This window comes from Thalassophryne amazonica, chromosome 13, assembly GCF_902500255.1.
Source record: "Thalassophryne amazonica chromosome 13, fThaAma1.1, whole genome shotgun sequence".
NCBI lineage: Eukaryota > Metazoa > Chordata > Actinopteri > Batrachoidiformes > Batrachoididae > Thalassophryne > Thalassophryne amazonica.
Window position 1 is genome coordinate 87,654,501 of NC_047115.1, and position 12,325 is coordinate 87,666,825.

General features: G+C 38.4%; 1 protein-coding gene across 1 annotated transcript in view; it reads left to right on the forward strand.

The window, feature by feature from the left end:
- Positions 1–12,325, forward strand: part of gbf1 (golgi brefeldin A resistant guanine nucleotide exchange factor 1) — a 580,908-nt gene that overhangs the window by 411,830 nt on the left and 156,753 nt on the right.

Here is a 12,325-nt window from a genome sequence, read left to right on the forward strand (position 1 = left end):
ATTTGTTCGAACGCCACATCCTGTAAATAAATATGTCAATCTCCAATTTTTCCACTGTGTATCCCAGTTTACCTCAAACACATGAGGGTTCAACCAAATACCTACCCCACACGTACATATTACTACACTTTACATGGAAAATAGTACTGCGTGCGGGGCATTTCGTGACGAATTTCTCTAGTTAAAATTTTATTTTATTTTTGTCTTAGAATAAAAATGTCTTTAATGTCATTGTATGGAGTGGAGGGGGGGTTACAACAAAATTGGGGATCTTGGTAGATTATGGGATTTATTTCCATCTCGCACAGAATGCTGAAGAATCAACTGATGTCTGTGGTAAACGTTGTTGTGAATGAATGAGAAGCTGTGACTCTCAACTTTTAAAATAAGTAAGTTTTCTTGTGGACAAAGCACCAGCGTTTTCTGGTTCGGGCTGAGAAGTGCACCGGGCGTAGACAAAACACACACTTTTAAAAAGTTATGTTTCTTCAGCCATGACAAGGAACTAAAGTATTTTCAGATGTCATTTTCCAAAATCAAAATGCTTTATGTAGATAAGTTTTTGTCAGACTGCGATGATGAATCTAACTGAAATGAACAGGTAAGATTAAGAGTTTATATTTACTCAAAATAATTTTACTATTTGCAACAGTCTGAACTGTTCACGTGACTGCAACTTTCAGTTATTGAGCCAATCAATGGACATTATCAATGGACGTATTTCCACTTATGAGTAACTTACAAGAAATGTGGGTCAACAATCGCATAATGTACCTACAGCTTATGGTATGCGTATGCAGGATGTATGAGTCATACACTGGCATGCGTCAAAAATATTGTGTATGCCCAAAATTTTTTTACGTCCTCACTATAATATGCCATATACCAGCGTGCTTCAAGATACTCTAAAGTTACACAAATTCTCCAGGATGTACACAAGCATATTCGGCATATTTTTCATACATTGGTGAAATCGTCAAGGTGTGACAGGCCTGTTACTTTAAACAGCTTTTCTCTATTTTCATTTTGGAAGAAAATTTCCCAGTCATTAGTGACAAATTACAAATATAAGTTAAAGATTTAACAATACAATCAATAATATTCTTTATCAAAAACATATCAAAGTTGTAACTGTCAGTTGTTTTGTTTTTCCTTTTAGTCTATGAGCTGTCAATAACTTCATTTTCATCTGTTTCTTTAATATATACTGAACCCAGAATTGTGTTAATTGTTTTACTGTTGTCCAAAGAACACGTTTTCGAGGATACAATTGAATTTGATAAGTTTTTACCCACATTAACAAAATAGTCATTAAAATGATCTGCAATTATTTTCTTTTACGATTGTCAGAATTTGTGTAAAAATTACGCTGGATAATCTTGAACAACTTTTTTTCTTTTTAATGATTTCATTTAAAAGCTTCCAAGTGCCTTTAATGTTGGTTTTATTTTTTCCAATAAATCGCTATGGTATTGCTTCTTTCAAGCAGTGGTGGCTGGCCCATAGGGGGCGCTTGGGCACTCCCCTCCCAGATGTGGAGGGGAAAAATTATATATATATATATATATATATATATATATATATATATATATATATATATATATATATATATATACGAGGGCTGTCCGTAAAGTAACGGTCCTTTTTATTTTTTTCAAAAACTATATGGATTTCATTCATATGTTTTTACGTCAGACATGCTTGCACCCTCGTGTGCATGCGTGAGTTTTTCCATGCCTGTCGGTGACGTCATTCGCCTGTGAGCATTCCTTGTGGGAGGAGTCGTCCAGCCCCTCGTCGGAATTCCTTTGTCTGAGAAGTTGCTGAGAGACTGGCGCTTTGTTTGATCAAAATTTTTTCTAAACCTGTGAGACACATCGAAGTGGACACGGTTCGAAAAATTAAGCTGGTTTTCAGTGAAAATTTTAACAGCTGATGAGAGATTTTGAGGTGATTCTGTCGCTTTAAGGACTTTTCACGGTGCGAGACGTCGCTCAGCGCTCTCAGGCAGCGTCGTCAGCCTGTTTCAAGCTTAAAACCTCCACATTTCAGGCTCTATTGATCCAGGACGTCGTGAGAGAACAGAGAAGTTTCAGAAGAAGTCGGTTTCAGCATTTTATCCGGATATTCCACTGTTCAAATCAAATCAATTTTATTTATATAGCGCCAAATCACAACAAACAGTTGCCCCAAGGCGCTTTATATTGTAAGGCAAGGCCATACAATAATTACGGAAAAACCCCAACGGTCAAAACGACCCCCTGTGAGCAAGCACTCGGCGACAGTAGGAAGGAAAAACTCCCTTTTAACAGGAAGAAACCTCCAGCAGAACCAGGCTCAGGGAGGGGCAGTCTTCTGCTGGGACTGGTTGGGGCTGAGGGAGAGAATCAGGAAAAAGACATGCTTAAAAAGACACCCAGCAAACACAGTGAAGCCAAGTTTGTGCAGACGTTTGGCGAGTGCATGACCAAAACCACTATCACAGCCTGTGACAAACACAGCTTTACCTTTCACCTCGACCTCGCCTCTCGGAAAGCGAGGCAGCGCCACACACAAAACAAAAACTAAATACAGCACAACTACACACTCCGTCACACTCGACTCGGGAAAACCTAAAGTCCTCGTGGCTGCGTTTATTAACGCAGGTAACCCAAAACCCATCACGACGGTGAGAAAAACCGAAAACGACACCAGAAGTCCCACTCTGAGAGCCCTCACTGAGGCCATCTTGACCGAATGCTCTGTTTACTTTCCTGCTGTTGCGCCACGAGGACATGAAACGCCCCCCTGAGATTACGACACGCCCTCTGAGGGCCCACTGCGCATAGACATTATATAAGCATGTCTGACGTAAAAACATATGAATGAAATCCATATAGTTTTTGAAAAAAATGAAAAGGACCGTTACTTTACGGACAGACCTCGTATATATTTATTTATATTTAAAAAGTATTATCAATGTCAGTTAGATTTAGTTAATAGTATGTGCCGACGTAATCTGAATTATTAAAACAACATTTCCACCAACTGACTCTGATTCAACAGTGCATTTCCACCGACAGAATGTATCATTTCTATTCTTGGACGCTCACTCAAAGAGCCCCTTGAAATGCAGCGAAATGACCAATTGTGTATTGTTGCTAAGGAAAAATAATGAATATTTGGCCAATCAGCATCACCAAATTTAATTTGGTTTGAGTCACCTCTGAATGTACAGCTGTTGTTGGCAGAAACAAAATCCCCACTTACTTTTGGGTTATTTATTTTTTTGTCTCAGTGTGTTTTGCTGGAGTAAGTTGAAGAACTTTGAGACAGTTTTTGGGAGGTGAGGGTGGGAACCTGAGATAAAGGAGCGATCACAAACTGCTGCACACTCACTGGCTGCTCTCACTTATAGTGCAGTGGATAAGAGAATATTTAGAGGGGAATCCTGCAAATGGTGATAAAAGCATTAAATTTGGCAGAAATACCCCTCAGACAATCCTCTTTTGAAAAAAAACGATTGGCCGCTTGAATTTTCAGTCAGTGGTTAGGTAGGGGTAGGGGTCAATTGAAGAATTACACAGAGGTCAAAATTAAAAGATGCTCCAATCGTATCAAAAAATATTCCACATTATTTGCTTGATCATAAAGATTCCAAAAAGGTATAGTTTGGACTATCTGTGACGGAATTCTATGGAGTTACGGGATAAAAACAGCAAGAATGGTGACAAAGGTCAGTTTCATTTTGTACAGGGGTCAAAAGTTAAAGTTGCTCCAATTTTGGTAAAAAGTGATGCAAATTACTAGTTGAGTTAACACAGTTTTAAAAAGGAATAGTTTGGACCATGTATCATCCTTACTTATCACGTTACGGCAGGGGTGGGCAATCATGTGCCATAAAGGGCCGAGACACTGCAGGTTTTCCGTGCAACCAATCGCCTCAGCAGGTGATTTCATTAATGATCAGGTGTCTCAGCAGGTGATTTCATTGACAACCAGGTGTTTATGTTCAGAGCAGAAGCTCATCAGCAACCCACCTGCTGAGGTGATTGGTTACATGGAAAACCTGCAGTGTCTCGGCCCTCGATGCCCACGCCTGCGTTACAGGGTAACATATGTCGCATGTCATAGAATCCAATAGACGTAGACCTTGTTTGACCTTTACTTTGGAGACCAAGCATTCAACACTGTCAACACTATTCCATTTATTAATCCTATTAGCTCCGCCAATAATTTGCATCACGTTTTACCAAAATTGGAGCAACTTTAACTTTTGACCCCTGTACAAAATGACACTGACCTTTGTCACCATTCTTGCTGTTTTTATCCTGTAACTCCATAGAATTCAGTCACAGATAGTCTAAAATATACCTTTTTGGAATCTTTATGATCAGGCAAATTGACCCCTACCTGACCACCGATTGAAAAGTCAAGTGGCCGACTTCCGGGTCAGGGTCGAACATGGCGACATCGTAGGATAGCAGCTCCCCGATAAAAGCTGAGAAAATGCCCCATATACCCAAAACCTAAGATAAATGCAGATTACTTGAAGATGTTATCAGGGGCTTGTAATATGTCAAGAAGTAAATCGAAGTCTAAAAAGGCTGGGAACACCAAACTACGCAGAGACGAAGACCATGAGCAAATTAAGCTAATGTCGGAACTAATGCTAACGGGGAGCTACCGCCTGAAACAGAGCAAGTACCGGAGAAAATGTCAGAGTTGGACGCGATTTTGCGGGAGATAAGAGAGTTCAGATGTGAGACAACAGAGTGTCTTACCGGCGTCAGGGAAGACCTTAAACTGACGAATGGCAGAATTGACGAAGCGGAAAAAAGAATTGGGGACACGGAGGAGCGTGTATTAAGCATTGAGGAAGTAACATGTTAGCTTATCAAACTTCACAGAACGCTGGAGGAGAGACAAATCGATCAAGAAGGGAGGGCACGGCGGGATAATGTGTGCTTGCATGGAGTCAAAGAAGGGGCTGAAAATGGAGCAGAGTTAATGAGTGCTTTTGTGGAGCAGCTATTGAGAGAAAAGCTTGACCTGCTGCTCACATATCAGCTCAGCGTGGAGAGAGCCCACAGATCGCTGGGACCCCGCCCACCCAACGACGCACCACCAAGATCGATAGTAGTGAAATTTTCAAGCCATAAGTGCAAAGAGGACATCATCAAAAAGGCTTGGGAGAAGAAAGGTTTTCTCTTAGAAGGACAAAGAGTGTATGTTGATCACGATTACGCACCTGAAGTGATGAAGAAAAGAAAGGAATATGCAGAGGCAAAGAGAGTTTTAAGAGAGAATAAAATCAGGTTCCAGATGTCCTTTCCGGCAAAGTTTCATGTTTCCTATGAGGGAGAAACTCACTTGTACAACTCCGCAACAGAGGCGACCAAAGACATGGTGGATACAGGTTTGGTTTTTCGGTACATGTTGTCAAACCAGCAGAAGACCCAATGGAGAAGATTCAGCGACGAATGTGGCACTCAGTGCAGAGAGCAGGCAGCCAGGACCAGACTCAGTCCTCCGTACGGGGATACAAGGAGAAGCTACAGGCTTTTAGAAGAACCACAGAGGTACTCCAAGAATAAGCCTAAACTATCTCAGGTAACCAGCAGACGAGTGCAGACAATGTCAAATTTTGACTTCTTTGAGACTACTCGGGGATTTGATTTCTTTAAGATGAGACTGAAGGACAGGGCTGAAAAAGGTCACAAAGGGCCCCCTACTAGCCAGGGGCTATCTATCCCTCAAAGCTGGTTTTTAGCTCAGAAAGGGTTAAAGACTATATAACCTCAGGTTTGGAAGTCATCTGTGTTCTTTTTGTTTTTGGTTCTACTGATGGTTCACAAAGTATGTTTGTTTGTTGTAGCATATGGGGTGGAAATACAGATAATACACAATATTCTAAGGTAAATGACATCACAAAGTAATCTATTGAAAGTAGCCTTTTATAAAGTTAATGGGTTACGTAGCCCAATCAAAAGGAGCAAAGTAATAAATAAAATGAAAAAAGAGGGAGTGGGAGTACTTTTCTTGCAGGAGACCCATTTGACAGACAAAGAACATGAAAAGCTAAAGAGGAATGGGTACAATCAGGAGTTTTCATCATCTTATAAATCAGGCCATAGAAGAGGGGTGTCTACAACCCCTGGCAAAAATTATGGAATCACCGGCCTCGGAGGATGTTTATTCAGTTGTTTAATTTTGTAGAAAAAAAGCAGATCATAGACATGACACAAAACTAAAGTCATTTCAAATGGCAACTTTCTGGCTTTAAGAAACACTATAAGAAATCAGGAAAAAATAATTATGGCAGTCAGTAATGGTTACTTCTTAGACCAAGCAGAGGGAAAAAAATATGGAATCACTCAATTCTGAGGAAAAAATTATGGAATCATGAAAAACAAAAGAACGCTCCAACACATCACTAGTATTTTGTTGCACCACCTCTGGCTTTTATAACAGCTTGCAGTCTCTGAGGCATGGACTTAATGAGTGACAAACAGTACTCTTCATCAATCTGGCTCCAACTTTCTCTGATTGCTGTTGCCAGATCAGCTTTGCAGGTTGGAGCCTTGTCATGGACCATTTTCTTCAACTTCCACCAAAGATTTTCAGTTGGATTAAGATCCGGACTATTTGCAGGCCATGACATTGACCCTATGTGTCTTTTTGCAAGGAATGTTTTCACAGTTTTTGCTCTATGGCAAGATGCATTATCATCTTGAAAATTATTTCATCATCCCCAAACATCCTTTCAATTGATGGGATAAGAAAAGTGTCTAAAATATCAACATAAACTTGTGCATTTATTGATGATGTAATGACAGCCATCTCCCCAGTGCCTTTACCATCTTTATAAATCTCATTGGAACGGCACCAAACAAAAGTTCCAGCATCATCACCTTGCCCAATGCAGATTCGAGATTCATCACTGAATATGACTTTCATCCAGTCATCCACAGTCCAAGATTGCTTTTCCTTAGCCCATTGTAACTTGTTTTTTTCTGTTTAGGTGTTAATGATGGCTTTTGTTTAGCTTTTCTGTATGTAAATCCCATTTCCTTTAGGCGGTTTCTTACAGTTCGGTCACAGACGTTGACTCCAGTTTCCTCCCATTCGTTCCTCATTTGTTTTGTTGTGCATTTTTGATGTTTGAGACATATTGCTTTAAGCTTTCTGTCTTGACGCTTTGATGTCTTCCTTGGTCTACCAGTATGTTTGCCTTTAACAACCTTCCCATGTTGTTTGTATTTGGTCCAAAGTTTAGACACAGCTGACTGTGAACAACCAACATCTTTTGCAACATTGCGTGATGCTTTATCCTCTTTTAAGAGTTTGATAATCCTCTCCTTTGTTTCAGTTGACATCTCTCGTGTTGGAGCCATGATTCATGTCAGTCCACTTGGTACAACAGCTTTCCAAGGTGCGATCACTCCTTTTTAGATGCAGACTAACGAGCAGATCTGATTTGATGCAGGTGTTAGTTTTGGGGATGAAAATTTACAGGGTGATTCCATAATTTTTTCCTCAGAATTGAGTGATTCCATATTTTTTTCCCTCTGCTTGGTCTAAAAAAGTAACCGTTACTGACTGCCACAATTATTTTTCCTGATTTCTTATATTGTTTCTTAAAGCCAGAAAATTGCCATTTGAAATGACTTTAGTTTCGTGTCATGTCTGTGATCTGCTTTTTTTTTCTACAAAATTAAACAACTGAATGAACATCCTCCAAGGCCGGTGATTCCATAATTATTGCCAGGGGTTGTATATTAATTTTAAACAAAATTAGTTTTGACATGGCTAAGGTGATTAAAGACAAAGAGGGCCGGTATATTTTAGTGATTGGCAGATTGGAGGGTGAATTGGTGTCTCTTTTAAATGTCTATGCGCCAGATTGGGATTTCTTTAACCTGATTTTTGAGTTGGTAACAACAGAAGGAGAGGGGGTGTTGATTGGAAGAGGTGATCTCAACCAGAGGCTTAACCCACAACTGGACTCATCAGGGAAAGCAGAGAAGAAAAATAGTATCTGCAAACATATCAGAAAAATGATATCACAACTGAGAATTTTGGATATTTGGAGGGAACTTAACCCCTCTATCAGAGATTATACCTATTTCTCAGTTCCACAGTCTATGTACTCTAGGATTGATTATTTTTTAATATATGCCAGGGATCGGTATAAAATAGAAAGCTGTGCTTTTGGAGTGAGGGATTTGCCTGATCACTGTCCAGTATATATAAAGATACCATGGAAAGAGAAGTGAAAAAAACAATTTTTAGACTGAACTCAAGCCTGCTTATCGGTCAAATGAAAGATGAAATTGAAAAAGAGATTGGTGAATATGTTGAACAAAATAATAATGGAGAAGTATCTCTGTCAGTATTGTGGGATGCATGCAAAGCGGTTATGAGAGGCAAATTGATAGCTAGGTCTGCATATAGGAAAAAATTAAACAGGAAAGACTTAAAATTTTACAAACTGAATTCAAAAGACTGGAGAAAGAACATAAAAAGCCAATTGATAGGAAGACATTGGCTGAAATCAATGACATTTTGATGCAAGAAATCCAGGAAAAAATGATATGCACAAAACAGAGGTATTAGGCTGGGAGTAAATCTGCAAAATTACTGGCATATAGGCTTAAAAAGCAGCAAACATTGAGAAGCATTTATAAAATACAAGCCCCACAAACTGATTCTGTGGTGTACAAGACAGATCAAATTCATAAATGTTTTGAATCTTATTATGATAGACTGTATTCCCAGGCACATAATAACAATGAATCCCAAATTGATGTTTTCTTAAATGGCTTAGATCTACCACAAAAAAACAGAAGAACAAAATAACTCATTGATATCAGAAATAACAATGCAAGAAATAAATGCAGCAATTTCTAAACTCAAAAACAATAAAAGCCCAGGGGCTGACGGATATATGTCAGAATGGTATAAAACTTTTAGAAAAACTTTGACCCCTTTATTTCATAGGTCTTTTAATTGGATAATAAAAGGAGGCGCTATTCCTGATTCTTGGAGGGAAGAAATCATTACCGTAATTGCAAAAGAAGGCAAGGATGCGACAGATTTTTCAAGCTGTAGACCGATAAGTGTAGTTAATATCGACTATAGACTATTCACAGCTGTTCTAGTAAGGCGTATTGAAAAAATTCTACCAGATATTATAAGTTTAGACCAAACGGGATTTATAAAGTGTAGACAAACTCATGACAGTATTCGCAGAACACTGCATATTATGCACCATATCAGTGAAAACAAGGTACAAGCATTAATAATGGGAATGGACGCAGAAAAGGCATTCGACTCTGTAAGGTGGGAATTCCTATTTAGAGTAATGAAGAGGTTTAACTTTCATGAAAATTGTATTAGGACCATCCAGATGTTATACACAAATCCCATCGCAAGGATTAAGGTCAATGGAAGTGTCTAATATTATCAAATTAGAGGTTGCCGTCAGGGCTGTTCGGTAAGCCCTTTATGCTTTGCCATCTTTCTGGAGCCGTTAAGCCAGTGGATTAAGCAAAATAATAGTATCAAAGGCATTACAATGGCAGGAACAGAGCAGAAAATAGCACTGTTTGCGGACGATGTTCTGATCTATTTGGAAAATCCCAATTCATCTTTGCCTGTATTAGTATCTGCTTTTGAAAATTTTGGTGCACTGTCAGGGTACAAAGTTAATGTTAAAACAACTCAAGTTCTAACCTATAATTATGAACCAAACCAAAATATAAGACAGAGCTATAACATCAGATGGGATATGAAATCTATGAAATATGTAGGAATTCATTTACCTAAAGAAAGTACTCAAACTATGATAAAATTATATCAAATATAAAAATTGACTTAGAAAAATGTAACTTGATACCATATTTGAGTTTAACATCAAGAGTGGAAGTGATAAAGATGAACATTTTACCCTGACTGTTACAGTAGTGTTCAGAATAATAGTAGTGCTATGTGACTAAAAAGATTAATCCAGGTTTTGAGTATATTTCTTATTGTTACATGGGAAACAAAGTACCAGTAGATTCAGTAGATTCTCACAAATCCAACAAGACCAAGCATTCATGATATGCACACTCTTAAGGCTATGAAATTTGGCTATTAGTAAAAAAAGTAGAAAAGGGGGTGTTTACAATAATAGTAGTGTGGCATTCAGTGAGTGAGTTTGTCAGTTTTGTGGAACAAACAGGTGTGAATCAGGTGTCCCCTATTTAAGGATGAAGCCAGCACCTGTTGAATATGCACCTGAAAGCCTGAGGAAAATGGGACGTTCAAGACATTGTTCAGAAGAACAGCATAGTTTGATTAAAACGTTGATTGGAGAGGGGAAAATTTATATGCAGGTGCAAAAAATTATAGGCTGTTCATCTACAATGATCTCCAATGCTTTAAAATGGACAAAAAAAACAGAGACACATGGAAGAAAACGGAAAACAACCACCAAAATGGATAGAAGAATAACCAGAATGGCAAAGGCTCACCCATTGATCAGCTCCAGGATGATCAAAGACAGTCTGGAGTTACCTGTAAGTGCTGTGACAGTTAGAAGACGCCTGTGTGAAGCTAATTTATTTGCAAGAATCTCCCGCAAAGTCCCTCTGTTAAATATAAGACGTGTGCAGAAGAGGTTACAATTTGCCAAAGAACACATCAGCTGGCCTAAAGAGAAATGGAGGAATATTTTGTGGACTGATGAGAGTAAAATTGTTCTTTTTGGGTCCAAGGGCCGCAGACAGTTTGTGAGACGACCCCCAAACTCTGAATTCAAGCCACAGTTCACAGTGAAGACAGTGAAGCATGGTGTTGCAAGCATCATGATATGGGCATGTTTCTCCTACTGTGGTGTTGGGTCTATATATTGCATACCAGCTATCATGGATCAGTTTGGATATGTCAGAAAACTTGAAGAGGTCATGTTGCCTTATGCTGAAGAGGACATGCCCTTGAAATGGGTGTTTCAACAAGACAATGACCCCAAGCACACTAGTAAATAAGCAAAATCTTGGTTCCAAACCAACAAAATTAATGCCTCGCATATGTGAAGAAATCTTGCAAAACTGTGGTTATACAACTAAATACTAGTTTAGTGATTCACAGGATTGCTAAAAAAGCAGTTTGAACATAATAGTTTTGAGTTTGTAGCGTCAACAGCAGATGCTACAATTATTGTGAACACCCCCTTTTCTCCTTTTTTTTTTTTTTTTTTTTTTTTTTACTAATAGCCCAATTTCATAGCCTTAAGAGTGTGCATATCATGAATGTTTGGTCTTGTTGGATTTGTGAGAATCTATTTAATCTACTGGTACCTTGTTTCCCATGTAACAGTAAGAAATATACTCAAAACCTGGATTAATCTTTTTAGTCACATAGCACTACTATTATTCTGAACACTACTGTATACCTTTTTCAAAATCTGCCAATCGAGGTGACACAAAAAGAATTCAAAGAATGGGATAAACTTATATCTAGGTACATATGGCAGGGTGCAAAGCCAAGAATAAAATACAGAACAATGCAATTGCCAAAAGGGAGTGTTGGTCTAGCATTACCATGTTTAAAAAGCTATTTTCAAGCTGCACAACTGAGGGTACTTCTTAATTTGTCTGATCCAGAATACATGGCACAATGGAAAGACATTGAGGAAAGACTAATAGAGGGGCTGCCATTACAAGCTATTTTATTTGATGCAAATGTAATGGGTCAATGCAAAGGGAAGATTAATCCATGGTTGGAAGTGCCAATTAAAATTTGGAATAAAATTGTGAAGAAATATAATTTAACGGGTCATTGTAGATTTTTGAGATGGATCGCATATGATCTAGATTTTATACCCAATAAATTAGATTGTAGGTTTAAATTGTGGGAAAATGGTCCAAAGATGCATTGGGAGGTTATACAAAAACAAACAGTGATGAGTTTTCAGAAATTAAAGGAAGTATTTGGTCTCCAGAATCAAGACTTCCATCGATATTTACAGCTACAACATTATTTAGACCAAGAAAGTAAGAAGGTTAATTTGGAGGTACCAGATATCATAAATATTATAATAGAAGCTTATAAATCACAGATAAAACAAAAAGCCATCTCAAGGCTGTACAAGAGCTTGGAGGACTTAAAGGCAGATAATACTGATTATGTAAAAGTGAAATGGGAGAGGGAAGCAAATATTGAGGTATCAAGAGAGGATTGGGGAGACTTGAATACCTACCAATGGAAATCCACTAACTCATTGTTCTGGAGGGAATATGGATGGAAGAATGTAATTCGTTTTTTCGCTACTCCAGCTCAGAGAAAGTATGGAGATACC